The sequence below is a fragment of the Aphelocoma coerulescens genome, assembly GCF_041296385.1.
Source record: "Aphelocoma coerulescens isolate FSJ_1873_10779 chromosome Z unlocalized genomic scaffold, UR_Acoe_1.0 ChrZ, whole genome shotgun sequence".
Classification (NCBI taxonomy): Eukaryota; Metazoa; Chordata; class Aves; order Passeriformes; family Corvidae; genus Aphelocoma; species Aphelocoma coerulescens.
In genome coordinates this window covers 27,109,599-27,131,325 of record NW_027184085.1, presented here as the reverse complement: position 1 = coordinate 27,131,325, position 21,727 = coordinate 27,109,599, and the positions used below count along the sequence as shown (strand labels likewise).

Sequence of the window (21,727 nt, the reverse complement as noted above, 5' to 3'; positions counted from 1 at the left end):
TTTTTTTTTTCCTGCTTGAAACTTTCCATCCTTATACTGCAATAAAAATGAAGGAGCAACAATATCAGCCTGCTTTAGGAAAAATGATTGTCATCATGTTTTTTCACAACTCACACTGCATGTATTTATGAGACTGAGAGGAAGGTGAGAGCTGCTATGAAATGCAAGCTCTTGAAAACATCTTAGTTGTAATTTTCCTAAAGGAATTTTCTTTCTCAGTGCATAGATAACAAATAGCAATGGAAATTCAGTGCTATTCAGCCCTACAGTTCTTTTATTACTCAGAGTTAATATTTTACTTAAGAACCACTAGTTATGATATCATTACCATAATAATGGCAATTTGTAAGTCATTCTGCATTTCATAACAATAACAAGGAACTTCCAACTGGGCGTATATACAATGAGACTTCAGGAGATGAACAAACTTAGTTGGCCAGTATGATAGTTTATGTTTGGAAGTAACATCAGAGGTGAGTAGTGTTTGTGGTAGCTGATAGCGCTAAACTATTCATTAGGTATAGCTCTCCTTCCTAAAGGACAAAATTGTGTGTGTGTGCATGTGTGCATTCCGAAGAGGCAGATACACCAACACAGACACAGACTTACACAGTTACCATGAACAGCGAACCAGGTTGACGTAGACAGAGCAATGCCTTTACTAGGACCCAAGTATCCATAACCACCACCTTCATGAACATGAACACAGTCCAGTCCTTTTCTGCCTTTCTAGGTGATCTGGATTGGATGTTTTCTAGTGAAATATGAACACACCTTCACTCCCTATATTCATAAGAACAGCATGTTCCTCAAATAACAGTATAGGAATTAATTGAAATTTATCCATGCACTGTCTGTGGCTGAATGTAAAGTTCCTTACCCAGCCCTTGGTGCAAAGCTTGGGTCTTTCTACGAACCATATCTCCTGGGTCATGAAAGAGTCCAGTTTTTCCCCAGTGCACTGCACACACACACAAACACACAGACTGATTCCCACCAGTAGGCAGCCTAAGACACTTTGCACTTCCAGCTGCTGTTTCCATGATCTGTAAGCCCCTCGTTATTTTGTGACCTGTGTTTCCTTCTTTTACTGCATCCTTGCCCTCCACTCTGACCAAGCACAGTTTCAGTCCTTTGGACTGACTCTTTTTTATTTTGCCTGATGTCTGCTCTCAGCCTAATTTTGCAAGTACCAGGTGTGGAAGTCCTTGCTTTGCATTGACTGAATGGGACTGAAAACACCATTAACAGTGAAATCGGGCAACTTTATTGTCATTACTAAATCAGCTTCAGGATTTGTGTGCATGCAGAGGAAAAGCATGAGCAGGATAGAGCAGGCCTTAGGCACTGAGGCTGCCTTTGGATCAGCAGGCACTGCCCCAGAAGAAAATGGTCATGGTCCACTGCAGCCTGCACTGGATCCTGTTCATCCTGCTTCTCTAGCCAGTTTTCTTCTTAGGACCTGAAGGAGTTCCTGCACCTGAGTAAAAAACTGCACCAGTTTCTGGAAAATGGGCAGGACCTAAACCTGTCCAATGGTGTTGGTATTGGTCTTGGCTTCTGAGTGGGGGTTGGGGCGGCTGTAAAATGTCTCGATGCCCTTCTATCTGGCTGCAGGTCTATCTGGACCAGGATCCAGTCATAGAAGTGCTGAGTGGAGGTGTACACTCCAGGCTGGTTTGCTCTTGCACAGCCTTTTCCCCAGCTGGTCACACCAACGAGCCAGAAGTAGGCAGCATCATTATCTTTGCACACCAGAGGACCACCACTATCACCCTGCAGTTGGAGCAAGAGAGGAATAAGGTAATGTTGGGCAGCTGCTGTCAGCACTAGAGCTGTCTCCTTCTCTCACAGCCCCAGACAGAGCTGTATTCCTGGCAGAGAAAGTCTCTGCTCAGGTGCTGGAGCCTCCAGAACTTTGGCTGGGGGCAGGTCAGGGGCTTGTGTGGTACGGCTGTCTCTCATCTCTGCAGTGATCCTGGATGTGCAGAGGATGGATGTTCGGGGTTGGCATCTGGAGTTCTGGACTGCCAAGAACACTTGATATGCTTTCTGGGCATAGTGCCAGGCCCCTGGGACGATGGGGGCAATGGGCAGGGACCTGCAAATGGGGAAGGCAAGGGAAGCCCTAACCAAAGTGGGAAGCCGGGACTGGGAGGGTGACTGGCCAGGCAAAGCAGGTGCCGGGCTGTGTTGGGGTGGTGCTGCTCAGGCTGCCCGCACTGCTGGGGACTGCGTGGCTCGTCTCACACTCCTACCTGGCAGGGGTTGATGCCACCCTCTGGGTAACCAGCACACAAGTTTTGAGTGTGGATGGCCCCTGCGTACCAGAGGCTGCTGTTACAGAGCCGGACATCAATGAGGTGGACCTTGGCCTCCTGCAGGATGTCACTTGGTCTTTGAGCTGTGAGCACAGAAAGGAACGAGCATACAGCAGTTCCTTGCCTGTTCCCTTCCCCTGTTGGGGAGTGAAGCCCTTCCCTAGGCCTTCCCCGGGGTTCCCTAGGGGAACATCCAGTTGCCCTGCTTTCCCCCTTCTGTCTGGCTTTGGGGAGTGGTCCAGGACTATCTCTTCAGAGGGAGACCTCCCACAGCCTGACTCTGGTTTTGACCTCTGCTGTTGGGAAGCCCAACCCATCTCCGTGATGTGCCAAGTTTGCCCTCAGGGCATGTGTCCTTTTAGGGAACTTACCTCTTGTAGTGGTGGAACCCCAACCAGCAATGTAACAGGTTTTCAGTTCCAACACATTCAGTGTGGCCTCGGGTACACAGCCCAGCTGTACGTAGCGGCTGCACACTACTGGCCGGTCCAATTTCAGCAGGGCAATGTCGTTCCTCTCCTCACCAGGAGTGTAGTGTTCATGAACCCGTAGCTGCTTAATCTGGCGCACTTGCACCTCAGGGCCCATCTGAGTCAACTGGGTGGCCCCTGTCACCACGCGCCACATGTTGATGTTCCTGAGAGGCACATGGAGAAAGAAGTGAGAGGGAGCAGAGCCATGTGCTGTAGAAGCCCAGTAGTTCCCTGTCTTCTGCTTTGCAAGTCAGAGAGGAAAGCAATGTGTGTGACTGCCCTAGCGTGCCTTAGGCTCTGAGAATGTCAACCTGGAGGCTACCAGGAAGCAGTGGCAAGAGTGTAGAGTGCTCTCCTGAATTCTCAGCTGGGGTCTGCAGTGCCCAGGCATGGGGTGCACTGCAGGGAAGCAGAATGGGAGTAGCACATGGTGCTACAAACAGGGTACCTGCTGATGTTGTGGAGATATATCTGTTCCCTGCTCCTTCTTACCTGGCATTGGTGAAGCAGTGGGCGGCTGTGAGGACCCACTCTGTGCTGATGAGGGACCCTCCACAGATATGCCCTGTGCCTGGTTCCCAGGGATCCTGGATGCTGACAATCCCAGCCCAGGCCCCTGGCTGGACAGCTGTGCCACTCACGATGCGCAATTCGCCGTAGTCTGGAGCCATGGGGTCATAGTCATAAACCATGGGGCCGTAGGAAGCAGACATGGGCCAGAGACCACAGATCCCTCTGTAAACAGAGAGTCATTGCTGTCCTGCTTGGTGGCTTGCTGCTGCTCAGGTTGAAGGTCAGCAAACTTCCCTCTCCACATGGCATTGTTTGCATGGACAGCAGAACCAGGAAATCCCATGGGGCTGTCTGCCCCTGTTTCTGCTTGAGCCCCATAGACAAGTTGTGCTGCAGCCTGGGTGCCATCAAGGAACTGAAGCTCCCGCATGGGAGCTCGTAAAACTGTAATGTGGCCAGATGGGGCAGGGAAAACCCCCCACGTGTTGTCCAAACTCTCTACAAGAGCCTGAGGCCACTTACCCACAGGTGTCCCATATACTGAGCACGGGCCTGCACATGGCCAGCAGGACAAGGAGGCACAGCAAATTCATCACTGCCAGTGGCACGTATGAGCTGCAAGGAGCGAAGGTTCATTCAGCGCAGCTGCCAACTAATGCCTGCAGTACCTTTGGCCCCAGGGCTGATGTCACAGAGCAGCTGGTTTAGTGTTTTAGGCGCAGTGGTCTTAGGGGGTGGGCAGTGGAGGGGCAACATGGAGTCACAGAATCATGAACTGGTTTGGGTTGGAAGGGACTTTAAAGATTATCTAGTTCCAACTCCCCTGCCTGAATACTGTCCTCTAGAGCAGGATGCTTGAAACCCCATCCCACCTGGCCTTGAACACTTCCAGGGATAGGACAGCTTCTTTAGACAGCCTGTGCCGGTGCCTCACCACCCATAACAGTTCCAAGCAGGAAGGAAGGCAGAAGCTGGGACTGGACATTCCTGATAGGCCCCACTGAATGCTCTGCTGGCAGGATGAGGATGTTCAGGCCTTGTGGCAGGCAGCAGCATCTGGCTTCCAGCACTGCCTGCTGAAGGCTCACAGGAGCACACCACATGTGGCTTTACAGCCTCTTTGGGAAGTTCAATGACACCTTGCTCTCTGCATCAGTTTGCCACCAGGTCCTTCCCAAAAAACATTCAACAGTATGCATGTGTTTGGGTGCTGAGGATCCAATCCAGTTACAGCTGTGGTGGGTAAGCAACAAAGTGCAAGCCCAATAAACCAAGCGTTCCCAAGCTGTGTCAACCTTCCTGCACAAAGCACAGTGAAACACCGATGCAGCACAGTCCATGCTGGCCATGCCAGCCACAGTAACACCCTCTGGGAGGCTCCATGTCCTTGCTGTCTATGGCTTCTCTTGCTGTTCTGAGCCCACACTGACGAGGATGATTGTGGCACCTGGGATGTGTAGCCAAGGACATGCAATTTGAAGCTGTAGACAGGGAAGGATGCTCCTGCTCTTAGCCCCACATGCCAATCTCCATGGCTTTGGTAAATCCTGTACCAGCCTCATCTCATCAGTCGGGCTGTTACAGCCTTGCTTACCTGCTGGAGTGCAGGGCAGTCATGGGAGAAAAGTAGGAGCCAGCCACATATTATACTGCAGTTGCTGAGCAGAGTGAGGTCCCTGGAGCGGAGGAGCAGCATCTCTCTTCTGGTGTCTTCTCACAGAAGCCACCCCTGCTGTTCTACCCTGTCGCACTTTATAAGACTTTGCCACTTAAACCCAGTGCAAGGTTGCAGAGAAGAGCCATGAGAACAACAGAGAGGTGGTAAAAAGGGCCTAATGATGAGAGACTCAGTCTAATTAACTTCTCAGGGAGAAGGTAAAAGATCAGGAACAGAGGCTTGGTACAAAAGGAGACTTCAGCATGGCGAGAAATACTTCACAGACTCTAGCTGGTGTTAGGCAAGCTCAAATAGAAGGCAAGATGAGGTTTGTTGTTTTGATTCTTTACCAATAAGTGACATTACTGTTAAGGCAGCTTGTGAAAGTAAATCAGGGACAAATAAATTTGAACCCTGATGAACACTGTCCTTTCTTGGGTGAATCATTTTTCTGCTCGTTTACTTTAAAGAAGAGAGTCAGTAACATTTTCTCAAGTGGTCTTGGGTTTCGGAGAGTAGAAGCCTACTCCAGGAGATTGTTCCAAAGAAGGTGGCTCAGACAAGTGCAACTTTATGATTTTGTTTCAAAGCCCTCCTGATGGCCCAGCTGTCACTATTCCAGAAAGTTTACCCAGGCAGTTCCATACTCAGCATTAGGCCATTTTGATTTCAGTCAAATTCTATTGACACACCACATAGATGCAAAGCACCCTAAACCCACCCTCTGTAATCCCTCACCAAGCTTGCTACCATAATTGAGTTCTTTGTGGAAGCACTACATGGTTCTCAAACATCTGCTTGGGAAGGTTTTTGAGGAAAAATACTTGAATGGAACATTTTGAAACATGGGGAATGTTTAAAAAAATCTCATTTAAGGATGAATTTTTTTTATGTTGCTCCTAGAAGTGTTGAAAGTTTGCTTCTTTAAATGCTTCTTTGCTCTTGTAAATGATACTCACACAATGATCTGTGCATCTGTTTTGACAGAAGAGACAAGAAGACATGAAAGCAAATAGAAAACCAGAACAATAAATAGAGAAGATAAAAAGATGGGGGAAAAAAGTGAGAACTTCAATTTACAAGAAAAGACCAAAGGGAAGTAAGGAAATGATCACTTGGTTATCAAAGTATGTTAAAATCACAGATTTTGAAAAGATGATTTGGCAAGTATACTGTGATGTTTCAAAACTGACAAAAAAGGAGTTTTGTGTTAAAAAGTAGTGTTTGTATATTCATTAATCTCCAGTAACTGTACCTAATAAAAAATGAAAATGTGTTTTATTTAATATACATTATTTTCCTTGCTGGACTGAATTGAACTGGCAAGCATAAGAGTATGCCTCCTCTCATTGTGAACTCATCTTTCTATTTTAAAGTTATTTGCAGAAAGGTCTGTGCCTCAAATCAACAAGACACCTTCCTCTCTCTGTTTCCTACCCCAGACTCCATAACTGTCAGTGCCATGTGTGTGAGGGGTCAGTGATCCATTTTAGTCCTGAGCAGGTGCAGGCTATATTGGTTAGCCTGGAGAAAAGGAACCAGGGGAGACCCTACTGGTCTATCCAACTCCCTGAAAGGAGGCTGTAGTGAAGTGGGCATTGGTCTCTTGTCCCAGGTAACAAGTGGCAGGACCAAAGGAGCCAGGCCTCAGGTTGGTCCAGGTGAGGTTTAGGTTAGAAAAATTTCTTTACCAAAAGGCTTGTCAAGCTTTGAAACAGGCTGCCCAGGGAAGGGATTAAGCAAACATCCTTGGACATATTTACAAAGCACAAAACCATTGTGCTTAGGGAACATGGCATAGTGTTGGACTTGTCAGTGCTAGTATAGTATAGCAAACCTATGGAAAGGGGTAAAAGATCACTTGCAGTTACTGGTGTCACTTGATATTCTCTGTTGTGCTCATTTGAGTTCTTTCTTTAAGGATATCTTCTAAGACATCTTTAAGGCACACAGCTGTCTGGATATCTTCCTTTTATGCAATTAGCATATAACTAGTAATGCAGAATTTATCACTATTAAAGAATATTGCCAGAAGGGTTGAGACTAAAAAGTTTTATTGTTTAGAATTTGCATGATGATGTAACAATGAGGACAAACATTCAAAGTTACCTTTTTTAAGTGCTTCTTGAAAAGTTAGAGGGCTTGACCATGGTTTTGTATCTGGATGACACTTCTGTGACAAGGAGATGAGCTTCCTTGCTGTTTCCCCTTTCCATCCCCCTTATGTTATCTGGAAGCAAAGGTACCTATTAAACTTTTCAATTAATTGATAAGAGGGTTGTGTGCAGGAGGAAAATTACTTCAAGCATGTATATTTTCATTTCAGATTTCATACTGGTAGTAGTTAGAATATAGATCAAATGCACATTTACATATTGATAATATAAAAATTTTCTTTTTCCACATTCTGTTGGTATAGGTTGAGCTTTATTTTCTTTTTTAATATCAATAAAAATAACCGACCTGTAAAAGAGGTGTCCTCATCCCTGTTTTGATTTATCTGAGGTCCACTCCCAATTCTGGAAAGCTCAAAATACAAAAGTAGTTTAAAAGTGCCTCAGCCCTTCTCCCTATTTTCTGCTTGGTGCGTCTATTCTTTCAGAGGCATAGTGTGAAATGTCTCCATATATCCATTCTAGGGGACCATGACACCTCTATATCTCTATATATATATCTCAGTGCTGTAAAGTGGGCCTGTGGAAAGGTAAAGTAAGATTAGGAAGGCTGCAATTTGGCCTCTTGGAAGACAGAAGAAAGGGAAAGAATTGTTTAACCACAATTCACCTACCATTTACAGGTGCCATTTACAAATATGATGCCTGGGTTGGGTTGGAACCCAGCAAAAAACCATTTTTCCCTAAACACTTTATGTGTTTCTAGGCAGCAAAAATACTTTTATGGGATCAACCTGTGCAATCTCTGCAGTGCAGCTGTGGATGAGTGTTTTTGACAACTATTGTGGTAAGTTTGTATGTCTGGGATCTAATTTTTGGTTTTTCCCTCTCCCTCTCTCACCCCCTTCCCCAAATCCTACAGCTACACTACTCTGCTTGTTTAACAGAGCACTGTGGCTGTTGGATGAAGTGCCAGGAATTACCTCTGCAAGTGTGAACAGAGCTGCTGGGAAAAGCTAACTACTGTATTTAACATTTCTGGTTTTGCTGTTAATAACAGGTGCCTAGAGATATGCACACATTGGGAATCAGAGAATCACAATTTGTTTAGATTGGAAAAGACCTTTAAGATAAGATCATCAAGTCCAATCATAAACCCGGCACTGCCAAGTCCACCACTAAACCATGTCCCTAAGCATCACGTCTACATGAATTTTAAATCCCTCCAGGAATGGTAACTCAACCACTCCCCTGGACAGCCTGTTCCAATGCTTGGCCACTTTCTCTGTGAAGAAATTTTTCTTAATATCCAATCTAAACCTCCCCATGAGAACTTGAGGTTATTTTATCTTGTCCTATCACTCCAGGCTGCTCCTCATGAGACTTGTATTCCAAACCCTTTGCAGGTCCATTGCCCTTCTTTGGACACGCTGCAGCACCTCAATGCCTTTCTTGTACTGAGGGGCCCAGAACTGGATACTGGTGCGGCCTCACCAGTGCTGAGTAGAGGGGGACAATTCCTGCCCTGGGTCCTGCTGGCCACACTGTTGATGCTTCAGGCCAGGATGCCATTGGCCTTCTTGGCCACCTGGGCACACCCTGGCTCATGTTCAGCTGCTGTCACCAGCACCCCCAGGTCCTTTTCCTGTGGGCAGCTTTGCAGCCACTCTGCCCCAGCCTGTGGCGCTGCCTGAGGTTGTTGTGACCCAAGGGCAGGACCCAGCACTGGGCCTTGTTGAACCTCACACCACTGGCTTCCAGCAGATCAACACTCCCACCCAACTTGGTGTTGTCTCTGAACTGAATGAGTAAGGCACAGAGAACAACTGACTTCCTAATATGCAGATAGCTTCCCTCATTGTTTCTAGTCTCTTAAACAAGTGATTTGACCTTGATTTTCCCCTTTCTATACAAAAATAAAAAGAGAGAGGAGCCAAATGAGCAGGTTGCTGTATAATGAAACAATGCTTTTTAATATGTAAATATCCTTTGTTTTTTGGTAGCTTGGATTTAGTACCCACCAGTATATCTTCTTTCTTATATTATAGGGGGGACATAGTTAGGAAGAATGCAGCAAAAAATCCTTCTCACCACTCCAGGGGAAAAAAACCCTCAAATATTGCCTATCTTTAGGCTAAGTTGTTTAAGTAGCAGTATCAGCTGCTGTTGCATGGAGACCCTGTCCAGAAATCTGGCAAGACCACTGATGTGATCTTCTGCACTCAACTGCTTTTGATACTAGAAATGTGTAAGAAAAAACTCTCATTTTTTAAAATAAATTTCAGCCTATGTTTGACTGTAGCATGGTCATCCTGTCTCTCTGGCTTTCAGTTAGAGAATGGAGTAATCCCTAGGACTGTAGCATGCACATGCAATCTTGAATGAAGTACGTCTGGCTTTGATTTCTTGGCTGAGATTCTTCTTCCATTTAAGACCAGAAATGAATTGCCCAAAAAAAGCCACATTAAATTGTTACTTCTTTTTAAAAAATCACACATCTCCTTGCTTCACCCCCATTCTCAATATTATAGATATTAATTATTAATGGATTAACTTAGGGCAATGTGATACAAGACTTTACATTATGTTTGCTTTACTTAAGAAAGAACTTGTGAGCAATGATAGATTAGGATTAGGACATGTAATTTAAGAACAAAAAATTAAGTGAAAAGATTTCATTTGCTGGCTGACCACTCCTAACTTTTTTCTAGAGGACAACCTGTATTAAGTAATTTTGTTTTCTCAATTTAATTTTCAAGTATTTCCATCCTGTCTTAGTTCAACTTATGCAAATAAGCATTGCAGAATAGGACATTAAATTGTGTTTAGATTAAAATAAACAAAGCAACCTCAAAGCCAAAGAAACACACCTTTTATTTCTTAGGAGTGATTAATTTCTGGACGAAAGTTATTGTTTCTTGCTTGCATAGAACACTCTTTGGTAGGTGTGTAAAATATGTATCAGGTATATCAGTGGTTCTTGGAACTAACATGTTCATACGTGAGCGGTGATTTTATGATATGTTTCTGCAAGAGGGGGTGATGTTTATCAATAAGTTCTAAAATGCACTTCTATTTATTTGTGTTGATAAATGCCTTTTATTAGAACTGAAATTAGAACTATCAAGAACTTAGAGTAGTATACCCGTTAGATGAAAATGCACATATGTGGATTTGTATTTCGTTTAACAGCTGATAGTAACATTTTTAATATTAAAAAAGGAACCAGAAGCTCTACATCAATTAAAACAGTTGAGAAAATGGCAGACTTACATGAACTGACTCAAACTATCTGCTGAGAAGGCCTCCGTTTTGGAGTAAGCAATTGTTAATCAGCAGTTCTTTCACCTGTCTACAACTCTGGGAGTTCTTTATCTGAAAACTTTGAAATCTCAGTCAATTTGGCTCCCCATAATACCTGTGTTATCCCTTTTTTGCACCTATAGACCTTTTCAGTATATGACAGAAATATCTCTTGGAAAAGTATAGGACCTCCTTGGTGAGTGTCACTGAAGGATGAAACTGCTATTGTGAAGAGTCATGTTGACAAACTTTCATTTCCTGTGATTTCCTGATTTGTTGATGTTGCCTGAGTGGTAAGAGGAGAGAAATTAGTATTCTCTGTCCTATCATTGCAAAAGAAGATGAACTCTCAGTTTTCTAGGTAAGAAATGCTTTTGACTAAAATATACCATTATAGAGGGGTCACCTCTTGTATGACAGGAAAAAAAGCACACCTAATGTAGACGAACAAGTTCCTGACCTTATTATTACAGTTGCAGTTTATTGTATTTGTGCAGGCATTGTTATTTTGTATTAGCAGTAGTTACTATGTAAGTCAATATTCATTTAGGCTGTGTAAAGAACAAAAGAGAAAAGCTTTATATAACTACAGTAATGTTTTAGTGCTGTGACTAAATAGTTGACATTTGCTTACTTGAACTAATGTGTACTTAGATCCTTTGCTGTTTCCTGTTTGTTACATGTGACTGGAGGAATCAGCAGTATGCCAAGATGCACTCTGCTAAGTACATAAATTGGTGCTGGACATGAAGGACACCTCCCTTTTGTTTTAAATGCAAAGTGATGAAAAATCTACCTGCTGCAATCCATTCCAACCAAGCAGGGACCTTGATTGGGTGTTGTTACAGCAGCATATTTTGGAAGAAAAGCTGTTAATTACAGATCAAAACAAGCAGGAGGAAGGAGCCATCAATTCTTCCAAAAGAAGAAGAAGAAGAAGAAAAAAAGAGGATTTATAAGTAAAACAGCTTTGCTCTGTTCTCCTTCTTATGCTGTATTTGGCATAAAAATATGCAAACACAGCTGGTGGAATTGATTTTTTCCCAGAAGTACCCATGGTAAACCCATTAATTGTTTCCTGTTTTGTATTTTGACTCACACCTATATGAAAATTCCACAGTAATGCTGCAAAACAAGTATCTGTGAAATCAAAAGTGCAGCACTAAAAAATATCAATTTCCTTAGACTTGACCTGTGACATTGACAGTGCCTAGCTTGCTTATGTGCTTGGTTTGGCTAATATTGGTTTCAAGTCTAAAAGCTTTTAGTGAGGATAATTATGAGCAAGTTTACTGGTCTTCTAAAACCTCCATATTTATTCTCAGCACCCATTGCATGAGTGACTTTAAAGATTATACAAGTCTACTAATTTACAAGCAAAAGAAACTTTTACTAAGTTTTGAAAGTACAAAAAAAGTAGAAATCACTTTCAGAGTGCTATCAATCATTTGTAAGAAAGCTGTGAGTAAAATGTTAAAGTTGTGTGTTATATATATAGAAGTAACCTAAGTTACATGAAGTGGTATTCTAGTTTGAAAATTGAATGTAAAAGATAACTGTATGTTTTCATAGTTGCTAGGCAACTAACCACATTGAGTTCAATTATGTTGACTACTGTTCTTATATACATTAGCTCTTAGAGTGCTCGGTTTTGAAATCCTGCCACAGCACACTAACCAAATTTAATAGGCTCTCCTTGTGAGGCTTCATTAGGGTTTTTTTTAATTGATTCTTCTCCATTCTGCCCCTGCCCTCCCACAGCAATTAACAGAACTCTGAAAGAAAAAGCACAGGCAAAGAACACTTCTGAAAAGGAGAAAAAAAAAGCTTATTCAAAAACAGGAGATAACTTTCAGAGCATTTGTAAGGCTTAAAAAAATTACAGGTTTTAAACTAGGACACACTAATTCCTGTGCATGGTGGGACATTCTGCCAACACATACATCCTGACTCTCTTCTATGCCACTGCTTCAAAGTCTCCCAGATGCAAATATTTATCTCTGTACCACAGGGATGAATAGTAGGGAAGGGACAATTTTTTCTCATTTAAAATAACTCCCTACTAACTTTATAGCTAAGGTAAAAAGAAAAGATTGGACTTCACTAGACAGTGAAGCCTTTCACTTCTGTGAAGGCAATGGCCTGAGATGCTATACTTAGGAGCAAAAGAAAGCCTCTGCCTATGCAAAGTAAACTACAGTGGATTGACAGTATTTTACACTTGCTTGCATAGCTGCAAGTCAAGATGAAAAGACTTACAATTCAAATCTGAAATCATGCTTTTTAAAAAATCCAGTAATATCACAGAGGACTGATTTCCTGGCTTTATTCCAATGATATTTTTCTGACATACACTGGCTGAGTGTTGTGCTTACACTTTCAGTTTCATAAAACTCTTTATTAAATACTAAAAAGCTGACAATAGCTTTTACTACAGAGTAAAATAAAGACTATATTGGAATTTATTAAGTTTACCTAGTCCAGCTAGTGCTGTAAGCTGTAGAATTGTATATTTTTATTGGAAATATTTTATTCTTTCAGCCATTTATAGGTATGCATAGAATATATCATAATACAGCATCTGAAAACAGAGGTTCCTAATAGACTACTGTTGTTGTATAAAATCAGCTTCTAACTGTGCATCACTGTATGAGAGTCACATGAGAAGGGAATATTGTCCTTCCAGCTCTTTTTTTTTTTTAATTGAAATTTAGCTTGCACTAACATTTACACTCGAATTGCAGCAGACTCAGTTCTATTCCTGAAAGTTCATTTGATATAAAGAACTATTTCTCTGTGTTTGTTTTTACTGTTTTACAGTAAGCTCACATAGGTTCACTGATCTTACTTTTTAAAATATTTTCACCGATATTCTAGGTTATTGAACAAAATCTCATGTTTATGAATTTAACACATCAAAAGATCTTTGAGCAGTATGCAGTGTTCATGCTTTAAACATTCAGTGCCTGTTTCCAGGTACTTCCCTGTGTGAGGATAATCCTGTGGCTCACCACAAAAGCCTGTTAAATACTGCAATTTTCTCTCAATGGATTCCGGAATTTGATTCATTTTGAGACATGAACCTAGAGTCATCTTGCATACACGTTGTAAATGTTCTGAGATTTCTCTATGCCTATAGAAGTCTAACAGAACACACTTGTAAATTCTCCCCAGCATAACATGATACAAAACTAAAAGTGATAGGATATGTGTGTCTTTCACCTTTTCTGAAGCTCTGTGAGAAGTAGTGATAGTGCAAGCTATATAAAGGTCTATTTTTCATTTGTGTATCTAGCAAATGAAGAAATCAATAGAGTTGTAGAACAGATTTGAATGAGATCTGTCTCTATTACAGCTGGGGATGGGGTCCGAGGCTGTGACCCAGGGAAGAGGTGACCGGTCCAGAGAGATGGTCCCAAAAGGAATCGCCTTCCCGAGGCCCGGTGTCTTCCCCCAGCTGCTGGCAGAGGGGCCCCTGCAGAGGCTGTCAGCTCTTTGGTGATTGTCAGCTCGTGATTCCAGCTCAGCTCTGCAGGGCAGCCTCCAGGCCAAGCCAGACCAGAGAGAGAGACGAGAAGGCCCGTGTGGCTGGTTCCGCACAGAGGTAGCTTTATTATGGGTCCCCTCTGGCAAAGGGGGGAGCCAGGGACAAAAACCCTCCTGGAGAGGCCCGAGGGAGCTTGCCTTTATAGGGATACAGGGGATCAGTAGGGGACCAATGGACTACAGAGAGTCTGGGATAGACCAATGGTTTACAAAGGATCTGCATAGTGTCTCCCAAAGGATTGTGGGTCTGCCTTTCCTCGCCATGACCAAAGAAGTGGTTGCCTTTCCAGGGAGTCCTGCTGGGCAATTGCAAAATCTCTTATCTCAGCAGAGATCCCTCCAGGGCAAGGGCTGGGCATACCCCACATCTCTCCATGTAATGTCATCCATAAGCATAGTGACTTTTATAGAATATGTTTCTGTTGTTCACACTATATGCCTCAGTCTAAATGAATGATCTAGAGTCAAATCAGAAATGCAGACATCATTTTAATACCAAAAACATAACTGCAGTGTTACCTCTAGCACAATACAATCAGCCTTTAGCCTTCCACACACTGTTGAAAGGCTGGTTTGAATGAAAAGCCCCAGGAAAACAGACCCTCCTCTGAGGAAGTTACATGCTGCTCAAAATAATTAAGAAACAGGTGTACTGTCAGAGATTTTTCTCCAAGTCAACAGCCATGTGCAGCTAATTAAAGACAATTTATTACATTAGGGAAAGTAGTCCCTAAAACTATGAAATTTGTAAATTTAACATGGCTGGAGCTTCCTGGGTGAGGCCATGAAACCATCGGAGGTAGTGTCAGACAATGATTGCCTTGTTATTTCTGGTAGCATTTAATACAGCAGGTGAGAGATTTCTAGTATAAAATGAAGTTGGTACAATAAAAGACTGTTTTGTTACACAGTTTTAAAAAAAATACTATTTAATGTGGATTGTTGCCTCTGATTATAGCAGAAATTATTATTCTACCCAGCACAAGCAGTGGAATGAGATTTCTGATGCAGTGTCAGGTAGTTGGTTATTTAGCCTTCCTAAATTTACTTCATACAGGGATTGGTGGTCTTAAGCCTGTATGAGAAGGAAACAAATCCAGGAATGTCAGAATCCAAATACCAGGCAGCTGTAGTTCAGTTCTCTAGAGTTTGGCAAGTTTTCCTCACCAATAATGAAAAGAGTATATGAAATCTGAATTCAGCTTAGAGATTTGTTGTATCTCCTATTGACCTGCATGTCTGTCTTGATCTCACATGTCAGTCCCAAACCTCTTCTGAAAAGTATCTGTACACTTCTTTTCTATGGTGAAAAACCATATGGTGAATTTTGTGTGACAGCTTCACATCTTTTTAAGGAAGAAAGTAAATGGAAGGGAAGAAGATGACAGCAGCAGACAGAACTGTCAGGTTGTGTATCTTTATTTTGATGCCTTTTCGTAGTCTTAAAATCAAGAGTCCTACACGGTTAGAAGGGGAAAAGGGATTTTACCTTGGTGTTTATTTTAAGCATCCTTAGGTGCACATGTCCAGGTCATATGCATCGAGATGCACCCTGCCCCAGTCTGCCCCCAAAGATTGGGTATAACATTATAGGTTTTACTAATTAGCAGATCTATCAAAGATTCCCCAATGAGAGGCTCAAGTGAGCCCCCCTCCCCAAGGAGCCTTCCCCTGGATGGTTCTATCTCAGTTTACAGAATGTGTTCTGGAGAGGACCTTGGGGTCTGGGGCACACTGATCCCTAGCTACGAAGCTTCTAAAATGCTTAGTCTTTTAGCTTGACAAGCAAGTCCAAGAATGTAGGCAAAAGCACTAAGAGTACAGAAGTTGCAAAAAGGCATAACAGGGGTATAAAAGAAAAGGCAAAAAATCTTCATGGCATCAATTTAATTCCAGAACAAAAGGTCTATGTATCTAATAACTGCACCTTTAATATGTACGGAAAAGATTGTTTCCTTACACACTAACAAGTACAAAAAATATTTCAGAGCGATTGTTACTTTGAAGTGATTTGGATGATACAGGACTGGTATTTTTATTTCTCTCTACTTCAGGAATTACTTTATTCCAATTGTATGCTAAACCTGAAGAGAAGATTGACATCATATACTGTACCATTTGCAGTGTGAAATAAGATCCTATGACTGCCTTAATTCCTTTATCATGTAACATTTTCTTTCTTGCTTTGAGGCATAGTTATTTTGATACATATACAGAAGCCCATCTCCAAGGACTACAATGAAATGTTGTTACCTTACAGAACTTTTTGATTATAAACGTAAGAATAAGTTTGTAAAGTATTTTTGAAACAACTTATCAATTAAAATTTTTTATTGATGCAAATGCTGATGTTTAGTTTCCATTTTTTTATAAAGGCAACATTACTGAATGCTAGAGCATATAAGGAAACTAAAGCAGAACTGTGGGCGTTCTGGAGCAAACAGTGATGGTGTACTTTTACAATGTAAGAGTCTTGAACATTATTTGAACCACATTATGAAATACAGTGTTTCCTCATTTATAGTAAAATAGCTAATACAGTTAATGCCGTCAAAAAATGATAGATTTTCTTGCATTCTATAGACTCAAAAAACACAACAGTAGCTCATATTAGGGAGCCATAAATCTGCACATTTTGTTGGATCATGGTCATTTAGTAGGTTCATCTTCAAGAAATTACAGCAGTAAGAAATGCTTTTAGTTTATCTTTCAACTTACCTATCTTTCAACAATTGTATATGGTTGGTTTTTTTATGTCCACCCTAGAGAGATACATTTAAATTTTTGTAAACAGCAATATATACACAGCAATTCATGATAAATTACAGTTTCAGTAGTATTCGTTTCGAATGTCTATCTATCAGTTCTCCCATCTGAACTGATATTAGAATATTCTGTCCTTAGGAATAGTATAGGAAATCCATGTGTTTACTATTAATGTAGAGGTTGCTAAGAGAAACAGTGATTTCCTGTATGTTGTGTATGCTATGACCCATAGAATTCTTTGTAGTAATTATGACAACTATGATATCCAAAAGCAACTTTGATGCATCTGGATCTACCTGCAGTGAAACAATTACATTGGTGTTAATTTGCTTAACTAAGTTTCTACACGTTGTGCTTTCTTTTTTTTTTAAGATGACAGAAGAAAACTAAAGAAGAGGCAGGGGATAAAAACCATTTAGAGGTTGGAAGAATAAGTCTCCAGACTACATGCATTTTATTCTTCCTGAAGCCCTGGCATGTGAGATACAGGTTTCTACTCCTCATGACTGGAAAACACACATATTTACAACTGTGCATTGATCAAGTTGAGAGCTAAAACTGGGGAAAGATGCACTGTCAGGGTGTAGCTGGAGAGTCAGCAGGATGGAGGACAACAGTTCAACAGGACACTTCAGGCAGAAGATTACTTTCTTGCTGGAAGCATCCAAGAAGATATTGAATACCTGTTCACTGTTCAGGCTCAGCTGACCTGGTGCGACCTACACTGACTTCAGTGATACTCAGATGCACATATTTACAGAAGAAAAGGAAAAAAAGTAAGTCAAGAAAACCAAAGAGAAGGGAGTGGGAAGTCTAAAAATATCTTCCTTTCAGTGGCTGTCCCTCTCCAGATTAGCAATTTCTCAGGTATGTAATCTCACAACAGTAACCTGAGACTTCAGCCTGATTTTGCTGGGACTTCAGGCTCTTTTTACAGGAGCTTTTAGATTTCCCTCATCTAACTGGTTAGTCTGTAGTCAGATATCCAATGGATCATGATTCCAAACTACTGTGAACAAAGCACTGCTCAAAGGAGCTGGAACTTATGATAATAAATCTTATGTTTAATGGCCTCTGAACAAAGTCAGTGTTCAGTTTTTACTTCAAAATGCTGTCTGTAATTCAATTTTTTTTTCTACAGTGAATATTTGTGAGTATCTGTGGAGAAATCCCAAACAATCTTTAGCATTTCTTCAGTGGTGGAAGGGGAAACAGAAACTTATTTTTAGAGTTATGGGTATGTCTTGGTTTGAAAGACCGGTGTCTGCTAAGGAAGGCAGAAGCCTCCCTTGGAATGGCAGATGCGACCGTCCTTCCCTACGAGTTATTATAATTTTGAAATCAAGGGCTTTTAGGCAAAGATGTGGGAAAATAGGAATAACAGTTCTTTACTATTATATATCTATATGTGTATAACAAGTCACACAAAACAGCAGTAACTCTGGCAGTAACAGCAATCCCAAACCCAGTCCCAGCCTTCTCGGCTGTCGGGCCCTTTCCCCTCGGGTGCAGTTCCGCTCGCAGCCGGCAGGGGCGCTGGCGGCTCCCGGTGAGCAGGGCAGGTGCGATGGTTCCCCCGCGGCTGCAGGGGGCGCTCCGGAGCGAGCTCGGGGAGCACGCGGCACTGGGGCCCTGGGATCCCGGGAAGGGATGGGACAAAGGCTTCACAAACCCCTGGGCAGCTGATCCCGGTGTCCGGCCAGACCCTCGGGAACAGCAGCCTGGAGCGGCAGGCACAAGCACAAATCCCAGGTGGCAGATGAGATGTATCCAAACAGGGAACCCCCTGGAGGTCTGGGCAGGCAGGGCGAGCACGGCTACAACGCAGCGAAGGCCCGAAGCAATGGTGGGGGCAGGGCGGCTACAGCCAGGCTCCAAGTGGGGCAGGGCAGGCGAGCTTGGGATCCCGGAGCTTCTCCAGCGGAAGGAAAAAGCAGCTGAAGAAAGCAGCCTCCCTTTCCGCCATCCAAATGCTGGAGACCTATTGACCGCACACCCAGGTGAAACAAAAGAGTAGCCAGATGCACCCCTTATTCAGTGGTTAGGTCTTTGTTTTTCTTAAGTACCCAGCAATTTGTCCCCCTAGCAACACATGTGGGGAAAATTCCTTTAACAGAAAAAACTAGGAGAACTCCTAAAACCCCAACAGGGTAGTTTTCTATGCTGAGGTGATACAGCTAACCCTACAGAGATCCTCAAATGTACATTAAGCAAACACTCATAAAAGCATTAATAAAAGAGGACAGTAACACAAAGTTTGAAACATGCCCAAGTTCAGGAAATAGCACAGAACTAAATAAGGTACTTCCTCTAAAATAAATCACTTTCACACAAAATCCCAGAAGAAAAAGTTTTCCTATGCTAATATATACGTACATCCTGAGAGGAGGAACACAGATTCAATTTTACTAGAATACAGTTGGAATTTCCCAAGAATTCAAAGAGAATAGTGCTTTCTTCCCAAGATCTATTAGGAATACAGGGCTTGGTCTTGTAAGCCAGTAGACGAAAGAGCACTCATGGTCCTTATATGGAAACCAATACAAGGGAAAAAGGCCAGTCATCACTGACAACATTCAATTATAATGCTGGATTTCAGAGGATCTCAGAAATTCTCCCAGGAACACTGATTCTAGGACACATACATGTCACACTCCATCTGCTCTCAAAATAGTGAGCTGAGAAATAAGGACAAATGACTCTACAGCTGAGTGTTGTGAGCCAAATTTAGAAAAGGGTCAAAATAATTCACTTTAATTGTCATGTGAATGAAACTCTTAGCAGGTCCATGTAACTATAAACAAAAGAAAGCAAGCAGTATCAAGATGCACAGGAAGCCTGCACTCTATTCTTTTCAATAGGTAGCTAAATCACTTTCACTGTCACTTCTACCAGGTCTCTATACTTTGGAAAAAGAACAGAAGTTGAGTCCTCTCTCACACAGTCTAAGTATGGAAACAAAACAAAAGTGAGAATTACTTTGTGGCTCTCGGTGTAACCAGGTATCCCAGAGTACCAGACTGTGACTGCTACTAAGAATTCACCATTTCTTTACAATTGTATCTCATCCTCTTTTCCAGCTCAGCTGACTTTTAAGGAACATTGCACTGAATTCTAAGTCAATCAGAAAATTAAAAATCAAGCTAAAAGAAGCTTGCAGGCAGCCATAGGGGAAAGCAAAATATGGAGTAGGCAGTGGGGGGGGCAGCGAAACACCTGTGGTCTGCTGCTTCTGTTGCTGTGCCAGAGTCCACGGAACGGATGGTAACTCATAAAAACTCTACGTGCTGTCTCCATTCTTCCCAACTTCAGCATGGCAGCAGGAGTAACTGTTCCAGGCTATCTTTAGATCTCCATCCTTTGGGATGCTTTTGGGCAGCAAAATTCAGTTACGCCTACACATCAGCTGGTGGCAAAGAAAAAGAAAGGATTTTTTTTCCATGATGAATGGTTGGATATAGTTAGTCAGAACAAACTATCAACACTATATTATTGTTACTGAATAGAGCCTTCAGTGCATTTTCATTGACTAAAAATGCCCTATATAGAGCAATGACCAATTTAAGACCTCATGGGAAGTTTTGAGCATGCAGCTGTACTAACTGCAAATCCAGCTCGATTTCTATTTACTTCAGACACAACCAGGAGCCCCTGACACAACTTCCATCAGAACTGGGCAGTCTGGACCAACTCTTGAGACAGAGAGGGCCTGACTCCTTTCAAATCTATCTTTAGAAAACACTGCAATTCACAGGTGCAGCCCACACTCAACACAGAAGACTCAGGACATATTTACAGGAGGTGCTGAAGCATGTTACTCCTTAGGAAAGGGCATCCAGGACTGACCTCAAAATTGGAAAGCAACATCATTGTGGCAGTCAAGAGACTGCAGAAAGGCAGACCTTGCACATAAAAGGTTGCTCCTCAGTGTAAGCAGTTTGAGAGTTGTTGAAACTGGCCTAAAAGACAGAGCAGGAGCTGTGCTACACTCTGTTAACTTGCATCTGTGTCCTGTGCTCTGTCCTGTGCTCCATCACACTGCACATGCTGGTCACACGACACAGCAGCCCCCCAGGTTTCTCACCCAGCAGCACAGAAGAAGGCAGCATCAGCAGTGAGTGGGAGGCTTGGAGACACAAGGATCACCAGGAATGGTAAGTGGCAAGTTTTATGGTGATTTTGTAGGGCCCATCTAAGGTACTCCTGGCATCATAAAATGTGTTGGAATTTGGCTGGGCCGAGCCACATCTAACCATGGGTCTCCCTCATCCCTGTTCTCAGGGATGCTTGGTTCTCAGAGATTCCCAGTTACAATGCCTGGAACCATCAGAGAGTGTTCATGGAAGCCCAAGTTGCAGTAAGAGCCTCAGCCTCTGCTGGGTTCACACATCTGCTCTGCATTGCAAAGACTCCCTGCTCCTGGAACTGCTTATCTTGGCTGCTTCTGCAAACTTTATCGATGAGGTGACTTGGACCTCAGTGAAATGAGTCCCAAGAGGACAGAATTATCTCTGTAATCAAGTGTAATATTAGCACATTTAAGAGCACCTTCCCAGTTCAAGAGCCCTTACCTAACCGCCCTTGAGTGAACCAGCACTTGCCAATGGCCTTTCACACCACCACACACCTGCACAGCGCTGGTGACACCTGATGCTCCCTGGTGTCAAGGGCACTTAATCAAGGCTATGGCACGTTCTCATTTCCACTGTGCCCTGGGCAATCTGCGCCAGAGAAGAGGGGCCCAGGGTGCCAGGCAGTAAAGGCAGGGGAAGGGGAAAGGGGATGGTGGGTGGCAATTTGAACCCGAGTCAGCAGTGCCCTGGCAGCCAGGAGGGCCACCTGTGCCCTGGGGGCATCAGGCACAGCATCGCCAGCCAGGCAAGGGAGGGGATTGTCCTGCTCTGCTCTGCACTGGGGCAGCCTCACCTCCAGTGCTGGGGGCTGTTTTGGGTGCCACAGGATAAGAGAGATACAAAGCTATTGGAGAGTATCCAAAGGAGGGCCACGAGGATGGTGAAGGGCCTTGAGGGGAAG

General features: G+C 42.9%; 1 pseudogene; it reads right to left on the bottom strand.

Moving 5' to 3' along the window:
* Positions 1-1,439: 1,439 nt before the first annotated feature.
* LOC138103845 (acrosin-like) lies at positions 1,440-3,909 on the bottom strand (annotated as a pseudogene).
* Positions 3,910-21,727: the final 17,818 nt, after the last annotated feature.